At 37.2% G+C, this 20,090-nt stretch overlaps 1 protein-coding gene across 7 annotated transcripts in view; it reads left to right on the plus strand.

Annotated features, from left to right (window-relative positions):
• Window positions 1–20,090, plus strand: part of DIAPH2 (diaphanous related formin 2) — an 816,328-nt gene that overhangs the window by 490,229 nt on the left and 306,009 nt on the right. The window lies entirely within an intron of this gene.

Raw genomic sequence — 20,090 nt, forward strand, 5'->3', positions numbered from 1 at the left:
AAGTGCATATATAACATGTGGTTCATATACTTATATAGAACATATACTGTTGACAATGAGCAAAAAATTGTAATTTATTTTCATGTACAGCTCACACACTTTAAAATGTCTTGTTTCTAAGGATACAAATGTGAAATTGATCCAATGGGTTCAACAATCAAATCTTGAAACCAAAGTTATACTACTTTTTGTTATTTGTGTAGTGGTTAACCTCTTTCTGATAGTGCCAGAGACTTATTCACTGGATTTACCTGTTGAAAGAATTTTTAACTAACAGCTGGATCAGTCCTAGACTGGTGGATTTACTTGAGAGATGTTATGTGTAGTGTTTCTTAGCAAGGAATGCCATTATACCAGTATAGATACTGTGAGGCCTCAGATAAGGAATCTTCTGTGGGAAACCTCTTTTACTTTTTATTTTTTCCGGCTTTATTGAGCTATAACTGACATATAACATAGTGTGAGTTTAAGGTGTACAATGTGTTGATTTGATACACTTATATATTACAATATGATTACTGCTGTAGTGTTAGCTAACCCCTCCATTGTATCACATAATTACTATTTTTTCTGGTGAGAACATTTAAGATCTACTCTTATTAATTTTTAAGTACACAATAAAGTATCGTTAACTATAATCACAGTGCTGTGCACTAGATCCCCCACATTTATTCATCTTCTCTAACTGGAAGTTTGTCATCTTTGGCCAGCATCTCCCTAATTCCCCCACCCCCTTGCCCCTGGTAACCGCCATTCTACCTTCTAGGAAACCTCTTTTAGAATGATGTTGATTATGCTAAAGATATTTTGCAATCATACAGAGGAGTGTCATATGGATTTTATAGATACAATTGTTAACTCATGCTGCACGTTTTCTTAAGAAAGCAGTAAGTGTTTAAGAGAATAAGGGGGGTGGGTAGGAAAGAAAAATCAGGCTATGACATTTGTATGACCTCGACAGAAGAATTCCACATTATAAGTAAAATATACCCATCCTTTGAGCCCCATCTCGAATGCTGTCTCTTCAGCGGCAATACCCCCACTAGAGGCAAAGGTGTCTTCCTTTGAACAGTGAAGCACTTTTCTTGCAATTCTCTTATGGCTCATGATTTTCTGCCCTTGAACCGTGTGTCTGATTGCCTTGTCTCAATTATTAGAACCTAAATCGGGGAAGAGGGGAGTGGGGACGTGTGGGACAGAGAGTTCTGCCATCTCTAACACAGTATTTCTTTCACGTAATAAATGCTTAGTAAGTATGTATGGAATCGAGTCTAATAGTATTAATCAGTTTAACACTAGAAAACTTTTACTATAGCATGGATTAAAGTCCACGAGGCTGAGAAGGACAGAAATTGGATAGAAAGAGAAATGCGTCTGATTCAGGTCTTCCAAGCTGCAATAAAAAGAACCCGAGCTCTGCCCATCACCTCCCCTGTGCCACTCCTACATTGAACAGTACAGAGGATCGAGACCCCCTTAAAGGCTATGGTATTGTGTCCTCTCACTTCAAATTCCTCTTGTTTCCTCAAGCCACACCAAAGAGATAAATGGTTTAAGTCGCTATCATACAGACTCTAACTCCCACTTAATTCCTTTGGCCCCCTGATTTGGAAGCTCACCTACTACAATAAGAAAGAAGAAAATACTCCTCTGTTCCCAGAGTTCTCGTGGGTACTTCCCATTCCACCCTCATGATGGCATCCAGAGCTGTTCTCCTCGCAGTTGCCACATTCCACTCTGTGTCTGCTGACTCTGATCCCCCACTGCCACCACACTCACCCCATTTTCCTGAAAGCCACTGTTCTATCCCCTGACTGAAGGAGATGTTTTTCCATCATTTTCTGCTTTCCCTAATAATCAAATATTTGCTCACAATTTCACGTGGATGTTAATTCATGCTTTTATTGTCATTGTTGATGACAATGCACACTTACTCTTGGAAAAAGAAATTTAGGATTTCTGAAAAGTTAGAGCTGAGGTATGCTCTTGGAATCCAAGGGACAGAACTCTTAGTTTCTGTTTTGAGGAGTTAAGCTTTTCATGTGAGATGATGTTTGAGCTGATTCTTGAAGGTAACAGCATAACGCGTATGTGTAATAAATGCACATGTAATAAGTTAGACTAATGATCTCACTGATTGAGGTGTGTCACAGGTGTATGTATTTTATTCCACTGGCTTTATCAATGTTAGTGTTGTGACCAAGCAGGAAAAATCAAATGCTGCCTGCCAAGACAAGAAAAAAATCAAACCCAATATATATTCTAATAAATTTCCTTATCTGTGGAATACTGCAACTTATACTTAAAACAATGTTATTTATTAAAGTCAGAATAGGGTATTTTAGGCCCCTTCCAAGGATAGACTTCTGATAGAGAGTCTTCAAGAGGAATTATTAAAGCCTCATATAATAAGTTGAGTATACCGTGAATATGTTTTGTGTGTATGGAATTCGCAGACTGGTGTAGGCTAGCTGTGCCGGAAAATGTTCTTTCCTATGTTTAGGAGATTCTTCTGAAAGCAAGTGATGGAGAAAGAAATATAATTATTTCCATAGTAAAATTTAAAACTCTCTGCTATATTTTAATATCTTTGTGTTTTCTATGATAGACAATAAGCATATATACGTATATTACACTATGTAACTATCTTTTAGGATACTATATGGGAACATTAAATGTGAATCCTTTGCTTGTTGATTCTTTGGAGTAAATGGCACGCTTATTTTTGTTGTTGTTTAGGGAAAAACATAAATAAAAGAAGGCAAACGGATTTTCTTTCATGCTACTTTGGAAAGTTTGAAAAGTAAAGATGAAAAAGGAAAAACGTACCCATGATTCAATAAGTCTTATAAATGTTACTGTTGTCGTCATTTTTTTTAATCGCATCTTAGAGCCACATTTTTATTCTTAGGGATTCACAAGTAAGCTTATAATGAAATCCATTGAATAAATAGGAACAAAATTGCATATACTGGCTATATAGGTTTTTTTTTTAAGAAATATCAATACATAAACAGAAGTAGAGCTCTAAAGAGAAACTACCCTGGTGAATGTGGACGTGTACCCATAGTTGTAGCCTTATTATTATCCCAAGATAGACTTTTCATATTTCTGCACCATCATTTTTCATCTTGCTCACCAACGGAATATCTTTTATAGATGTCAGAATGATTAGATTTACTGTCTGCAAAATACTCATCGTTGAGAATTATAGACCACTTAGAAGATTGGCAAGGACAAGTTAAAACTGAAAATAGGTCTCTCAACAGGCATGCGAAATCATAGCAGTGATTCAGTCCATTCTCAGGAATATTTTTCTTTCATGGTAGGAAGGGATATGCTTTACATTTTGAGATTGTTTGCAGAATAAATACTGGGAGTAGAAAATTACACCTGTATTTATTGTCAGACCACATTTGTTATAGAATGCATTTTCCAGATGGATCCTGGCTTCTGTGAGAACGTTATTTTCTTTGCTACCCTTTGTTGGAAATGGCTCAGTTCAGGCCTTGCTCTTAGGATTCTGCCACTTTTGTACTGCCCAGCTAGAGAAGTCAAAGTTCGGCTTTTAAAAATCCTGAATGCACGTAAGTTTCATTCTGACAAGCTCTCTTTTTTCAGGATGACCGTATCAGTGCTTACAAATTTTAGAAGGAAAAAAAGGAACTCTAAGATGACCTTTAATGTCATTATTTAACTTGGGTCTTGAGGAGAGCGACTAGAGCAAGAACCTGAGGATGAAGGTTTACCGATAAACACTTCTGTTCCTCCATCTGCTCCCCTCCCCCCCATAGGAGAGTTATAGTGGAACGACATTGCAGGGCGGGGCAGGCGGGCCGAAGTACAATGGGGATGAGGTGAGAGCAGGGAAGGTGGTGTGGGAGCAGACGGTAGCTGGGAAGAGAGGCGCTCCATGGCACTGTTGGCATGGTGACAGAGAGGTAGACGTGCTAACAAGCTGTGCCAATTTCTGACTGTTTCACAACTCCGCTTTGTGACTTGTGGCCTCAAACCTTACTCATTTGCTATCACCGTATAGCTTCCCCGTTTGCAAACAGCTCCTATGAAAGCATTCTTTTCCTTACATTGTCTAAATGCTCTTTAAAATATATTTTGTGTGTTATTCGACTGATATGTAGAAGAAAAGTGCTCACTGTCCTTGGTCTCCAGGTGAATAATAATTAATACATATAACAACCCTGATAAGAATATATGTGTATATGTTTTTATATATATATAATCATCATAATGTGTGTAACAACCCTGATAATAACACATATATGTTTTAAATATATTATATATTTATATATATTACGTATATACGTATATTATGTATTAATTATGCGTATATTACGCATATATATGTGTGTCATATGTGTTATAAATATATATATATTCATTATAGATAGCTTTGCCATATAATCTATTTATATCATAGGAGCAAATACTGTTAAAAATAGTTCAGTGGATGTTTTTCTTTTTTGACATTTGGTTGTGGGACTCATATGAGCATTTGCTTGTCGCATCTTTAGTTGAAATTCTGATTCCCATTAAAAAAACAAAAGGAAATGGCCCAATGTAAGTTGAAATGGGTCCTTTACCGAAGTCTTATTTTTCCGTAAAAATGCATCGGTTGCAAATGTTACTGCCATTTCCAGTACCTAAAGTCCCCTTAGAGGATATGAATAGTGTACTGATTTGAAGTTTTCAGCCATATGCCATGGTCAACGCAAAAACCTATTGTATTAAGTCAAACCACATATAATTGCTGATACTCAGCCCTTTTTGAACTATAAAGTAGCAACTCGTTATGGTTCAACCTGTTCTATAATTTTTTTTTATTTCCTATATTGAGTTTGGGTAAAATAAACAATAAATTATTAGCCACATACATCTCTGTTTCATCTTGCAGCTAAATAAAGATGAAATACAATTTTTCAAACCTTCAGAGAGTCCAGCTCAATTAAAAATACCGTTTGCACGGGTGTTGAGATTTGTCTCTGTAGAAGTGCTCTCAGAGGCTTGGTTGATATGTAATTTATTAACCTAAGCTTTTTTTTTTAATACATTTCCTCAGAGGTAACTCTGCTATACATAAGAATATTTGATGCATCAGAGAGGCAACTAAATAATGTGCTTTTTGTTTAAAAATAAAGGATTCTTTTGTTAGCCCCTGGAATTTCTTACTCAAAATCTTATTCAGAGTAATAGTATTAAACTTCTGCCACAATTTAATGAAATGATTTTGCTCCCCCCCATTTTTTTTTTCTTTCTGAGGCAGTTTTTAGATTGGAATGAGTAGACTCTATAAAGAACACAAATGATTGGTATTAAATGCCTGTCTCTTTTGTCTAAAAGTCCTTAGTTTTTTGAACTGAGATGAAAATTGAATTGGGCTTTATACCAAAGAATTTATATTTAGATGAAGTCATTCCGACGGTACCGAAATGTTATTTACGTTCCTGTAGCAAAGCTCATAGTCGTACACTGAAGCAAACGTCATTTTTGAGAAGCATCTCAACCGCATCTAGGCTTGTTCTTTCTTCTTTCATTTTATTGTTTATTTTGGTATTTGAAGAATAAAAGGAAAGGCTAGTTTATTGAATAGAAAACGTGTGTTCGTGAATGACAAAATGTTTCTGACCAAAGTAGATTAACCTATAGACAGAAGTTAAAGTTGATTCTTAATGATAAGAACACATATTAAACATGAATCGCCTCTTGGATTTCTCCTAACTTTGCTTTAACATACAGGATATTGTGGAATAGCTTTGAAGGGAAGGTCTAACAGTTATAACATCAGTCTTCCTTCATTTACAAGCTTAAAATAAAGCACAGAGCTAGTGTAATGTGACCCCTGAATTCTGAGAGAATCCTCTGGAGATTATACTTTGTGGTTTTTGTTTTGTTCAAGTGCATAAGAATCTTAGTTTTGCTCTTGTCCTTGAGTTTTCCCTAGTTCTGTGTCCGAAGTGAAGTTTTCTTCTTTTATAATGTTTATTATTTTCAATGAAGAAATTTTCTTATGCATACGGTTCAGTTTTTTACTCGAATTTCTAGATCGTTTTATCTCTGTGTCCTCTTGCTTGTTAATAGATTGGTTTCCAATTCTCCTTTCCTACGTTTCAGCCCACTAATGGGTTTTCTTCTTTTCTCAAACAGGATGTGATTCAAATTGACTTATACGAGCTTATGGTTTTTTTTAATAATGTTTTAGCCCCCACCTCTTTTTTCGCTAGAACATGGTGGCTCATTCCATATCATTATAGTTACCATGGCTTGATTAGTTTAAGTTCACATACTGTTAATTTGTTATTTTTCTCTGATATGTTTTCATTTTATTTGGTTATACATTTCTACAAATGTTTAATGTAGGTCAAGTTAGAAATATCGTTTTTGATACTTTTCGTACTGTCCTTCTTCATTTTTTACTGTATATTGTCTAATTACTAAAACATGTAGGGTAATTGATATTTAATAAACTTTCCCTAAGATGAAGTAATACTCATACTTTTACTCAATAAATGGGTAGTGTCCTAGTGCTTATGAACAACAACTTTAAGCCAACACTGATCTTCTTGTAGTTTAGTAGTTTGACCTGTAGGGTCAAATATGTGTGGATGGAAGAATTTCAGCATTAGCAATTCAGGAAGCAGTGGTTATATTTCTGACATTTTAGGGGTTTTTTGATTCAAAAAACAGATGGTGAATCTAGCTCAAAGTAAAGAAAATTATTGGAAAGTATAACTGTTATGCTTTTAGTTTAAAGTGAAATAAGGGGCCGGCCCGGTGGCATAGTGGTTAAGTTCATGTGTCCCTCTTCAGCAGCCCAGGCTTCACAGGTTCGGATCCCGGGCATGGGCCTACTACACACTGCTCATCAAGCCATGTTCTGGCGGCATCCCACATACAAAATAGAGGAAGACTGGCACAGATATTGGCCCAGTGACAATCTTCCTCAAGCAAAAATAAGAAGATTGGCAATAGATCTTAGCTCAGGGCCAACCTTACTCACCAAAATAAATAAATAAAAAAATTAAAATAAAATAAAATGAAAACCACAAGGATAGTCTGGAATATCAAATGGAATAGCATGTACTCATGAAAAGCAACCATTTCCTGACCAAATTCGACTCTTATTACCTATAAAAACATGATGGTTTTTAATTTATTTGGGTTGTAGTGTTAGCTCAATAGTTAGTTGTCAGTTTCTGAAAATAGCAGTTTTCAACATTTCAAGATTTTCAATTAGACTATAGTGACAAATACCAGTCTTGCTAATCACCACAGAGTTTAGTCAGTTAAATTATGATATGGTCTTTCTTTAACTATCGTCAGGTCAGTTAGTATCTGCTTAATCTTTCTGCGCCTTAATAAACTAAGGGAAAGATTGAGATCATTAGATATCCAACCGTAATTTAGCACTGTCAAGATTAAGGAGGGTATTATGGTCATTAGGAACAAAATGGTTTCATTTATGGACTGAGAACAATGAGGCCCATCAATAAACCACTTTCTGCCTCTAATGAACCTACTTCTCTCTAATTGTGTGCATATGTAACAACAAACTCATTTTCTTCTTTCATTCTCGATGAGAAGATTGTTAAACACAAATGCTTTGCGTATGTGTCACTTATACTTCCTTCAATTTCGGTATGTGTTCATGAATGCAATAAATTATTTCTAGGTGAATTGATATGTCTTTTAAGGGAAATGTGCTGTGTTCTCTCCCAGTTTTGCAGTGTATATTTGTCAGAGGAATAGATTTTCTAAGATTAGATGAACTCCAACATCAGTGGCATCTTAATACTTCCATGAGTCAGTCATTTTAGAAAGATATCTGTCTTATAAAATTCCCGATTCAAAATACTTGAATGTTCTAAGAAGTGAAGATGCCCTCAGTAAAGAGTTCATAAAGGATTCATCTCTTGTTGGGCTCTCTGTCATTCTCCCATCGTTATGGTAGAAATTCTCTTAACCCACCTCCTTGGAACCAAGTTGCCTGAGAATTCAATTCTCAGGCTTCACTGGATGTGAGGTGTTGACTGATGCCCAGGGCAATTTGACTGCTGGTAGCTAGTAGCTATCCTTGAGTGCACCCTGACACTTCTGCTCTTAACATTTGAGATCATGGCTTGCCATGAATGTGTTATGCTTATTTTCTGAACCTCCTGTATATGCCAGTTGTACTTGTTAGGGCAATTATGTCCTTCAGTTAACTATTATGTGAACCAAGAAATAGTGTTTGAAAAAAGAAACATGCCATTTTTATGAAAACTACGGTGAATTCTTTGGAAATGCTTGATAAAGTCATTTTAAATTTGCGTCTAGTCAGGTGTGGCTGAGCAAACTTAAAAGATAGGAACCAGTTCCAAAGCCTTCTGGACTCTGATTGCTTCATGAATGTATTCGAGTTCTAGAAACTCAAATCTAGAAACCAATCTAGAACCTGGTTTAGAGAATGTATTTTGTGTGTGGTTTATTTGCAAAGCAAGTCTCTGAAGAGAGCCAATCCAAGGATCCTAACTCAAATAGAGTACCTTAGCTCTACATCAAAAAGGTTGGCAAGTGAATATTATTTATACTTTTCTGGTTAAAATATTTAAGATGTATATCATGTTTTATGAACACATACTTTAACTGAACTCTTTAGTTAATTGACCTTTCCTGATTTTCTAATTATCTTTCTAGTCCTGTCTAGTGTATTAAAATCTTTATTGCTGCTCACTCATATTCACTAGAAATGTTAACTTCATAGTCTAAGTTCATCATTTTCTCTCCTTTCTACAGCATAAAAATGGGCCATTGAGTGTTTATACCTTGAAGATTCTTCCCCTTACGCCCCCACCCCCCTGCCCCAAGATAAACTCAACTGCCATAGGCTATGGTCATTTTACCCAGTTAAGGTATTAAAAAAATTGAAGGCATCTGTCTTGTTTCTCTCTGTTGTGAATATTATGTTATCAGAAGCATACAGACTATTTGCAGAGGAGAATCTAATGGCAGCCTGAGCATAGTTTTCTTGGCAATCTTAATTCTAAGATCAGAGAGAAATAGGAAGGGCTTCCAGTGGGGCCTAAGCATAGCACATCCTATGAGAAAATGTGATGCCTCTGCTCTAGAGGAGCTTACATTCTTATTGAGAAGATAGGATTTACAGGTGAGACACACTTAGAGAACAATATAAGAGACTAAAATACTTAGATGGGCGTGGCAGATTATAAATTTTCTAGGAACTAAGAGAAAGAAGAGTTAAAAAGTGTAATTATGGTACCAACCCCAGAATGTTTACCCATGTCAAATGATTGAATAAAAGAATGGCTCAGGAAGACGTGGAAGTCTGTAGGTATTATCAATGGAATATCCTTTCCACTGTATATTGGAGAAGAGTTGACAAAATGTAAGACTATAAAAATAAATACTGTCAGGGATTACACAATATAATTAAAAACATGCCAAGACTTATTTGTGAAAAGTGAAGAATGAATATATATTTAAAAGCATATAATGTAAATATTCAGGTGGTCAATGAAGTCAAGAGAATTCTGCTTCTTAGGATGGAATTAGAACTTGTTCCATCATCTATAGCTTGATGTGGATACATTGGCCTACAAAAATGGCAGTTTCATATGGTTCAGCCATTACATTTGTATTCAGAATTCCCTCAAGGACATTAATCAGTAGAAATGTGTGGAATATATATATATATTCCAGTAGTCACATTTAATGCATGTAAGTCTGCCATAACAATGTAGAAAATCTATCAATATTAAAATTTATATCACATTTATTCATTTACCTAATACTATCAGCATTAACAAAATACCTTAGCTATTCATGGCATGGAAGTGTTCTGAGCACAGTATAAGACTTGCAAAATCATTGAAGCAGTGTGGGTCACCATGATACATGAATAAAGTAAGAAGATTTCCCCATTCTGTCCATTTATAATGTAGGACTTGATGTAGTTTATTCTTAGCCGACTAACGAGACCATTGGATAGTAACATGTTTGTTCATTTCACCCAATATGTATTTTGTCTTACTGTGTGCAGTGCACTATGCTAGGCCCAGTGAGAAGTACAAAGACTACCCCTTACCTTCAAAAATGTTACAGGAATATAATTTTCCTGATAGAATGATTGCAGAAGATTTATTGAGGTTGACTTTAGCTCAGAGAAAGTTTTTAAAGACTTATTTCAAACGGGTCTTAGTTTATTTCACCTCTGGCAAAGTCAGTTGCGTGTGATAGTGAATCCTAAAGCAAAACAAGGAGATTCTGTAGATCATATAAGAAGCAGCAGTAATCGGAAAGTCAAACCCATTTGTTGCATTCAGGTTAGTGAATATAAGGCATAATTAAATAAAAGTAACTGCAAAATTGAGATCCAGTTTTTAAAAATCCAGGTTATTCCTAGGCGAATGTTTAAATCCTTAAACTATTTAAATGATTAAATCTTGCCCTCAAGTTTATATTAGAAAATTCAGCAGGTGCATGGAGCAAATTTTAGGAGGGGCGATGGTAGTTTTCTTGCCTAATACTTGAACTTTTGAGTGCAAATAACGTGAGGTCTTGAGTCCTAAAATGATTGGGGTTATACACGGGATTCTGTTTATGGTGGAAGATTTGAAAATACTATTTTTGTGAGGAGAGAGTTCATGTAGAAAATGAAATCTGTTGATGTACAATAAGACAAACCCCAAAAAAGTGTTTTCCAACTTTGCTTGTTCCTCTAGAATTACTCATTAGTGTGTGCTCATTTTTTTTCTTTCTAAGATCATACCCTTTATTAGGCAGCAATATTCTGCAAATGGAGAAAAGAAAATGAGCAGTTTACAATTATGTAAATAAGACATAGTTTTTCTATTTCTGAAAAGTAATAGAGAGAACTTTTTCCCCCTAAATGAATAAAAGTGCAAATAAAATTAGAATCCTTGTACCTCGCTACTCATTAAAGGGTGACACTAGTAACAATTTGCAAAGAGGAAACTGTAGAAATGCAATAAAACAAGATTATCTTGGCAAAATTGAGATTTCTCTCTGTACATCATGCTAAAAATGTCGCTGAGAGCTGGTCTTTGCAAGACAGTGAGGGATCTTGGCATGCAATGTGATTTGCATATTTAAAGAATCGATTTAAGTCTTACAACCCACACCACAGAGAGAAAGAAGTTTCAGAAGAGGGATGCACCATTGTCCATCTGTGTATAGCAGAGTCCATGTGGTTACCAAAAGGGCACTGGTGCATTTTTTAATTCCTAGAGACAATAAGGCTGGGGTATGAAGTTTACAAAAGCAATTTCATTTTATGCCCATCGTGGAGATTGTGACTGTTTTTTATATTTGGAATAGCACTGTAGTCTCCTATTAATTTGCATTACTTTAATGCCTTCTATCCTAAAAATCTTTTGATTTGTGTTCAAGATGTTAGTCATATTCATTAGTTTCTAATTGCATTCTGTAACCTCTGGTAGCTTTGGGGACTTCAAATGTAATTGAAAGTTTTAATTTTAACTCATAGAATCAAGGAGTGATATGGTGACATCAGTGTTCAAAGAAGAAAATTTTTCCCCCAGAGGCATTCATGAGATGGATTGAAAGCGTGGAGACCAGTTGCCATAGTCTAACCTTTAGGTGACGTGAGCTTCCGAAAAGTGGCAGTTGCCAATGGAAAGGCAAAGATGAATGCTAAAAGGCATTTTGGAAAATAACGATGGATGAGAATTGGCAGCCGGCTAGATGTGGTTAATAAAAAGGATAAAGAATAAAAACTAACTCTGGTTTTAAGCACTGACAGCTGAAAGAATGGTGGGACCATTGGGGAAACCAGGACAATCAGAAATAGATTTTGGTTTCTGGGGGAAAGCGGTTGCTCAGGTTTGGCTATGTTGCTTATAAGAATGTGGAATCCCCAATTGGATATGTTTATTTGGCATGTGACAAGAGATGACTGCCCCTCAAATAAGAGGTTGCGACTTGCGTATAGTCCCGGAATCCTCAGCTTACACACAACAACGAAAACCTTCATGGAAAAGCAATGTGTTAAGATAAAGAGTTTATAGGGAAAAAAGCAGAGGGTCTTGGGAATGCTGCCATCGAGATGGTGGGAAGAAGCGTAGAAGGCAGCAAATGAAACAAGAGAAAGAACAGTCCATTGCTCTACAGAACAAAAGAGATCTAGGGGCTGGCCCGGTGGGTGGCATAGCGCTTAACTTCACGTGCTCCACTTCAATGGCCTGGGGTTCTCCACTTTGGATCCCAGGCACTGACCTAGCACGGCTCATCAAGCCGTGCTGTAGCTTGATCAATAAAGTAAAATACAGGAAGATGGGCACAGATGTTAGCTCCAGGCCAATCTTCCTCAGCAAAAAGAAGAGGATTGGCAGTGGATGTTAGCTCAGGGCTAATCTTCCTCAAAAAAAGAGATTTATATTTGGAATTGAAGCAGCATTATAGTATTGGTCTCAAATAATTTTTCTGTATGTCAGGTAGTCATTTCTTTTCAAATAAAAGATAGGAAATCTTCACAGTTATCACAATAAAAGTACCTAGAAATTTCCTGTTGTAAACTATGGGTCTCCAATGAATTGTAATTATTTTTATGAGTTGGTAGAATTCTAATAAATACAAGCATCCCTGCTGTAGAATAGATGCATTCTTGAAAAGTTTTCTTTGAAAAATACATCCCATGTTACCATGCCTTGCTTTCTAAATATTACCTTTATACGTAGAAACTTAAGAGAAAGAGTCAGGGAGCTGCTTTGGCCCCATCTTGTTGCCGACCACAATTTCCCTATAGCAGCATTTCTAATACCATCAACTCAAGATTTTTATGTCACAATCACTATTCACAAAGAATTTTCACCGCACATTTGTATCCTTATAACCACTCTATGCGGTCAGCACGGCAGTGGTATGGCTCCTGTTTTACAACTAAGAAAACAGAGGTTCAAGGAAGTTTAAGCATTTTATCCAAAGTCATATGGAAAGTAAGCGGGACTCAGGTCTTCTGATTCCCAAACCAGCTTTCTTTTTGTTGTTTTCATGCTGTCCCACGTTTATTATATATTCCCTGGAGACTCCTGTAAGTGAAACTTGAGAATTTCATCAGAGCGAATCCTAAAGGTACGTGGTGAATTTGCTCTGTTTTACGGAGCAAAAATCTGTTTAGGTGAGATTTCATACATTAGGTGAGAGGTCTAAAGTGGCTGTTTTACTGGGTTCTTCTGGATACATTTTGACGTATGTTAATTCTTTTAGGCTTTTTGAGTAAATTACTCTTGAAAGGGGTCTTACTGATACCCTCCAGAGGCCCAGAAGAGTTATTGGCTTACAAAACTTATGTAGACTGCACTCAGGAAATAGTTCACTCATCTCTTAACATCTGGATGTACTGTTTCATTTTTTTTTACCATTATGTATTCATATCTGAAAACTATGGCCATTTGAAAATAAATATGGTAAGCAAACAGTGTGTATATGATTAAGAAAAATTCACTGTAGCTCTGACACTTTATAAAAAATGTTTAAGAAAAGAAAAAGAAAAAGCCTTCAAGTTTATAGCATCATGTTAAAAATATCCCAGTGTATCTCTGTAACTTGAGAATTCAATGTAATTTAAATAACTAAAAAACATTTTTACAGTAATACTCCATTCTCTTTCAACAGAATTACCAATTATTTTTATATTATCTACTTTGAAAATATGGGAAACAAAATTGTTCAAGATGTTTGGGTATATGTCGTTCTATGAACCAAAACACAGTTTTTGTCAATCTGCATTCCCCCAGAGAGATAATAAAATATTGCTCTGTGAAAATCTGATTTTCACCTTATGCTAATCATACTCTCTTCCTCAGACTTCTCCTACTCTCTTCTAAACATAACCCTCCATCAAAACAAGAAACGAAACAAAAACATCCTCCAAGAGAGAAAATTGCAAAAATGCGAAAGCAGTACAGAAACCAAGAAATAAATATGTTTATTTAGTAGAAAATAGGAGGTGAATGTTGATGACTCCGCCATTGAAAATGAGTCCTAGTCTACAACTAGGCCTCCAGGTTCCTTGGCCCGGATTCCATCAGCATGAACTTCTCTCCCTTTGAGGTCCCCATAAGCACGTAGACAATAGCCTTTGTCATCACATAGAACATGGCCGCCTCCAGGATCCAAGCTTTGAAATGTGCCTTTCTTTTTTTTTTTTTTTTTTTTTTTAAAGATTTTATTTTTTCCTTTTTCTCCCCAAAGCCCCCCGGTACATAGTTGTGTATTCTTCGTTGTGGGTTCTTCTAGTTGTGGCATGTGGGATGCTGCCTCAGCGTGGTCTGATGAGCAGTGCCATGTCCGCGCCCAGGATTCGAACTAACGAAACACTGGGCCGCCTGCAGCGGAGCGCGAGAACTTAACCACTCGGCCACGGGGCCAGCCCCTGAAATGTGCCTTTCTACCCACAACCATCCTCACCCAGCCCTGGCCTCTCAAGCCTGTCTGTTGGCCTCATTATGACTTTACCGTTACCCTTGCTATCCTCTCCCTTTTCTTCTAACCTATTAGTTCCCCTCTAGCGGCATTCGCCGTGTCACCTGAGCTATACATTTCAAGCCCACACAGTACCATAGAATCCCTACATTTTTCCTCAAGCTGCCCTCTTTTAGCCTTCTTTTGTGCACACCCTGCTGCTCCTGTTGCTCTGTTCCAATTCCAAGTCCTGCATAGATGACAAAAGTCACACACACTGTCCACCTGATGGGCTCCACTATCCCATGATTTCTAACTTTAGGTTCCTAATGCAATTCAGATAGCTTTCCATTTAACTCTAATCCTCTCTTTTTTCCCCACAACAGCAATTCCAAACTGTGTTTGTTCTCTTCAACCCACAAGTCCATCCTCCATACACCCAGAAGATCATCTTTTCGCATTTCTGAGAAGATCTCTTTCATTTACAGTCACATGTCTCAGAAATACATTAACCCTCTACCCTTTACAAATTTTCTTCCTCCCTACTCATTCTTTTTTTCTTTTTGGTGAGGAAGATTGTTTCTGAGCTAACATCTGTGCCAGTCCTCCTCTGTTTTGTATGTGGGATGCCACCACAGCATGGCTTGATGAACAGTGTGTAGGTCTGTGCCCAGGATCCAAAACTGTGAACCCCGGGCCACCAAAGTAGAGTGCGTGAACTTAACCACTCAGCCACTGGGCCGGCCCCCCTTGCTCACTCTTTAGTGCATTATAATCTGGCTGATACTCTCATCAGTTTATATGTCCTTCTATGTACTTGTTTTAACCTCCCAACAAAATTACAGGCTCCATGAGGACAGGGATGTGCTTTCCTCCTCTCTGACGTCCTTGTCCTTTGCTATTGCAATGTTGTGCCATTAGCAGACACTAAATAACTGTGTGTTAAATTAAAGGTTTAGAAGAACTTCAGGTACCACGTTCAGTTTGTACGCGTCCCATGCTTGGAAATGCCACTTAAGCTTGCCCTTCCTTATTCCTGAGAGGGAGTAGAACTTATTGGTTAAGAGTGCACACTAGACTATATACCTTCAGGTACTGGCTCTGCCACCTACTAGGTAGATGACCTTGAGAAAATTATTTAATCTCTCTTTGGCTCAGATTCTTCATTTGTAAAATTGGGATAATAACAGGCTATATCTCATAGGATGGTTATGAGGATGAAATGAGTATGTGTGTGCACACACAGGTAACACTGGGCTGTGTAACTTGGCAGCTTCCTGAAATGTATTGGAGTAGTGATATAAACCCCATGTTAGCTACAAATGGGTCAATTACATAGGCTTCTTCTTGGCCAATTGTTAGATCTTTAGAAAAGTCTGAAAGGAAGGAAAATGTGGAATACTAGAGCATTGGATTTGGATCTGTCTGTTATTTTGAAAAGTGATAATTTGGCCGTTGAGATTGAATTTCATGTTGCTTTGTAGTGGCTGATTTTTCCTCTTCTACTGACTAGCTTAAAGAACCTGGCTTTGACTTTCTGCACTATCTGTTGCTTTTGTAGTTTATTTACATAATTTGAAGAGTTTTAAAATAAATTTTTCCAGGAGTGGCTTGATCCTGTCTGTGGTATTGTGCAAACTGTATAAAATATGCATTTTTTAGTCCTGTTAAATAATTATTCTATAGATGCAATTGGCAGAATAAATTTATATAGTTCACTTCACCTCATGGAATTTACAATATACATTTTACCCCCAGAAGGGTGAAAACAATCTTTGCAAAGAGACTCAATTGCATCGTGATTGTAGAGAAACCAGAAATCCAGAGACCTGGTCAGTCACTTTTGATTCTTCTCTGTCTCCATATCCTCAGGAGAGATCTGGACCGGGAAACTGCTGATGTCTCTCCCGATAGTTCATATTTATTAATCTAGAACATGAAGTGGTCTCCAGAGGCAGGGTGATAGGGGCGGGTGAAATGCGTGAAGGTGGTGTAAAGGTTGAAACTTTCAGCTGTAAGGTAAATACGTTCTGGGGATGTAATGTACAGTGTGGTGAGTATAGTTAACAATATGATGTTGTGTATTTGAAAGTTAAGAAGGTAGATCTTAAAAGTTCTCATCACATACAAAAACTTTGTAACTATGTGAGGTGATGGATGTTGACTACAAGGACTTATTGTGGTAATCCTTTAGCAGTGTATACATATATCAAATCGTTATATTGTACATGTCAAACTAATGCAATGATGTTATATGTCGATCAAGAAAGATAGGACACAGGTTAGCAAACTTTTTCCTCAAAGAGATATTGGTCAAAGGGCACAAACTTCAAGTTATAATATTAACAGTTTCTGGGGATGCATGGTGATTATAGCTAAAAGGAAATGGTAACTATGGGATGGAATAGAGGTGTTAGCTAACACTATGGTGGTAATCATTTTGTAATATATAAATGTATCAAATCAACACTTTATAAACCTTAAACTAACACAATGTTGTGTGTCAATTATACCTCAATAAAACTGGGAAAAACAAACACCACCACCAAAATGAAAAACAAAAGACATAAGAGCTAGTAACATGAGCTTTTCTTTTTCTTTGCAATATGCAAGGTAAATCTTTTTTTTTAATTAGCTAATAGAAAGTAAATGTCTCTGGGAAGCGGGAAATAGGGGGCAGGAGACAACAAGTGCTGTTTTCATAAGCAGACTTCCAGAATGATTTGACTCTTTAACCTATGTACATATATAACTTCCATAAAAATAAAAACTATGATTAAAACTCCTACAAAGAGGGGGCTGGCCCTGTGACCAAGTGGTTAAGTTCATGTACTCTGCTTCAGCGGCCCAGAGTTCACCGGTTCAGATCCTGGGAGTGGACCTACACACCGCTCATCGAGCCATGCTGTGGCGATATCCCACATAGAAGAACTAGAAGGCCTTACAACTAGGATGTACAACTATATACTGGGGCTTTGGGGAGAAAAAAAAGAGGAAGATTGGCAACAGATGTTAGCTCAGGCCCAATCTTCTTCACCAAAAAAACCCAAAAACCTTCCACAAAGAAATAATTAAAAGTTGCTATATTCTTAAAAAAAAGAAAGAATGGGAGGAGGAGCACGAGGAAGTGTGGGAGAAGGGCCTTCAATGAAAATCAAAGATAAGAAAATGGAAATCCTCTATTTACGGGTCTTAGACGTATTGATCCTGTAAATGACAGGAGCACAAAAAGAACTGACATATATCTAGTCCTATACTGTCCTAGTTCATATGAGAAGAGCTTTGCATACATTATTTCATTTCGTTATCATGACCGTCTTACAAGATTAGAATTGTTTTCCGCATTTCCCAGATCAGGAAACTAAGGTTCACAAAGGTTAAGTAACTTGCCCAGAATCACTCAGTAAGTAGTAGAGATGGAATTCGGAATAGGTATGTCTGACTCCAAAGGCCATGTTTTTTCTACCACAACTTAGCACACCACTGGATCACTGAAAGATTGTAAGCCTTACGGTGACAAGATCAGGGTTTGGTTTTGAAGTATAAGTCTGGCATAGGGTGGAACCAGATTTTATGATGCCATTATTGACTCATTTGGATGTGTATTTCTGGGAGAACTAGTTGGTAGGACATATTGTTCGTTTGGGTTCCAATTCAGGTTCAGCTGACGTCTAGTCAGACCTTCTGTGGGCTGGGCACTCTGCTAGGTGTGTTTTACCACATTATCTAAATTATTATTAATTGTGGTTGGATACTTTTTAAAAAAAATATAGAAACATGTTTTATAATGTTTGGTTCATTTGAGCTACTAGAAAAACTGTTTTGGAAGAGCATATGTGATGTCCAGGGCCAAATCTATTTTGTCAGTAAGTATTACCAGCATGACATCTGCTTGCGTGTCGTGGATGGAATTTGCTGTGAACCCATCTTAAAAAAGTTATTCTGCATCTTTTCAGCAGCCACCCATCTTCGGTATTGAAATAGTAAATGTTTTTGAATTTGATGGGAAATTGGTAGATCTGTATAATGAACATTAATTTCTAGTTGTCCCAGGTTGAAAGGCATGGCCATTTGGGTGGGTTTCTTATTTGAGGTTTTTTATCCATTACTGGCCTCATAGGAGAGATCCAGATCCTTTAGAAGTTGGCAGAATAATCCATGTCAAAGGACCATAATTGTTAAACCTTTATTTTAGAATACCAAAGGCTAGAGATTGCAGTGGCAAGTGTAACTTGCTGACTAACTGGAGGGATGAGCAATGACGGACCTTTTGAAACTGATGGAAAGTTAGATTTGTAAGAAGAAAATGTAAAGGGTAGGGCTTCTAGAAAGACTTTGTCACATCCACGGCAGCAACAGAATTACTGACTTGGGAACTGAAGCAGATGTGTGCGGTATCCCCATCCACTCAATATACTCAGGAGCAGTAATTATATTGTTCCACTGTGATTGAACAGGAAAACATTACTGTTGTCCTTAAAAGGAACAGTTCACTGATAAGAAACTCAGCAATTAATTGCCATGACCAGTCATAGAAAAACAACCAACAATGAAATCTAAAAACGTACATACCTTAAAAGAAGCTCGTAGGGGCCGACCGGTGGCGTAGTGGTAACATTCACGTACTCCACTTTGGCAGCCCACAGTTCACGGGTTCGGATCCAGGGCACAGACCTACACACCACTCATCAGCCATGCTGTAGTGGCGTCCCACATACAAAAGAGAGGAAAATTGACATAGATGTTAGTTCAGGGACAATTTTCCTCAAGCAAAAAGAGGAAGATTGGCAATAGATGTTAGCTCAGGGCCAATCTTCCTCACCAAAAAAAAATTAAAAAGCCTGTAGAGCTACATCCAGGAAGAAGATATGCTTATTGTGAATACCTCAAGTGGAACCAGTGGAAGAGAGGGACCAAAGGATGAAACCTACGTTGTCTTGTGTTGGCTAAAACACCCTTAACCCTTCCCCTTGTACCAGTGTTAATGTGCCAATTATGTGCACTATGAAGGAAAAACAGTTGAATCTTTCAAATTTCTCCTTCTTTGAGGGAAATTCAGGCAGATATTTTCAGGGCTGTGTGCTTTAAAGGCCTGCAGCTTTTTGATTTAGTGTCCTCCCTCCTCCTTCAGAGGCAATTAGCTGTGTGGTTGTTATGGGCAACATTGGTTTCAAGAAAAGTGTAACAGCAAGACTTTTGGGGAAAAAAAAATAAGTCTTAATAGGAATACCCGTGGTACCTGTGCAAGTTTAGAGTAACTCAGAGAAAAGCAGTAAAGAGGAAAACTAGGAATAAATTACAAGCATAGCCCAGAGGAAAATGACCTTACCCAACGTCTAGAAATGTTTGTACTTGGCATGAGTCATGGATGCAGGAATTATTACCTAGATTTATGCAGCCAGAAAACTAACTGTGGACTAAATTATATCATGGTAATGTAATGAAACAATGTAACTGTTCTGAAGTAGAATCTGTATGCAAATACCTTCCTATTTCATGTGCCAGTTCAGACCTCTCTTCTGAGCTCTGGATCCAGATATCTAACCGCCTACTTGCCATCTCAACTTGGATGGTTCCTACAATTGATACTTCGTAGGTCCAAAGCTAAACCCTAGATCTTTCCCCACAAATCT

Source organism: Equus przewalskii, chromosome X (assembly GCF_037783145.1).
Source record: "Equus przewalskii isolate Varuska chromosome X, EquPr2, whole genome shotgun sequence".
Taxonomy (NCBI): domain Eukaryota; kingdom Metazoa; phylum Chordata; class Mammalia; order Perissodactyla; family Equidae; genus Equus; species Equus przewalskii.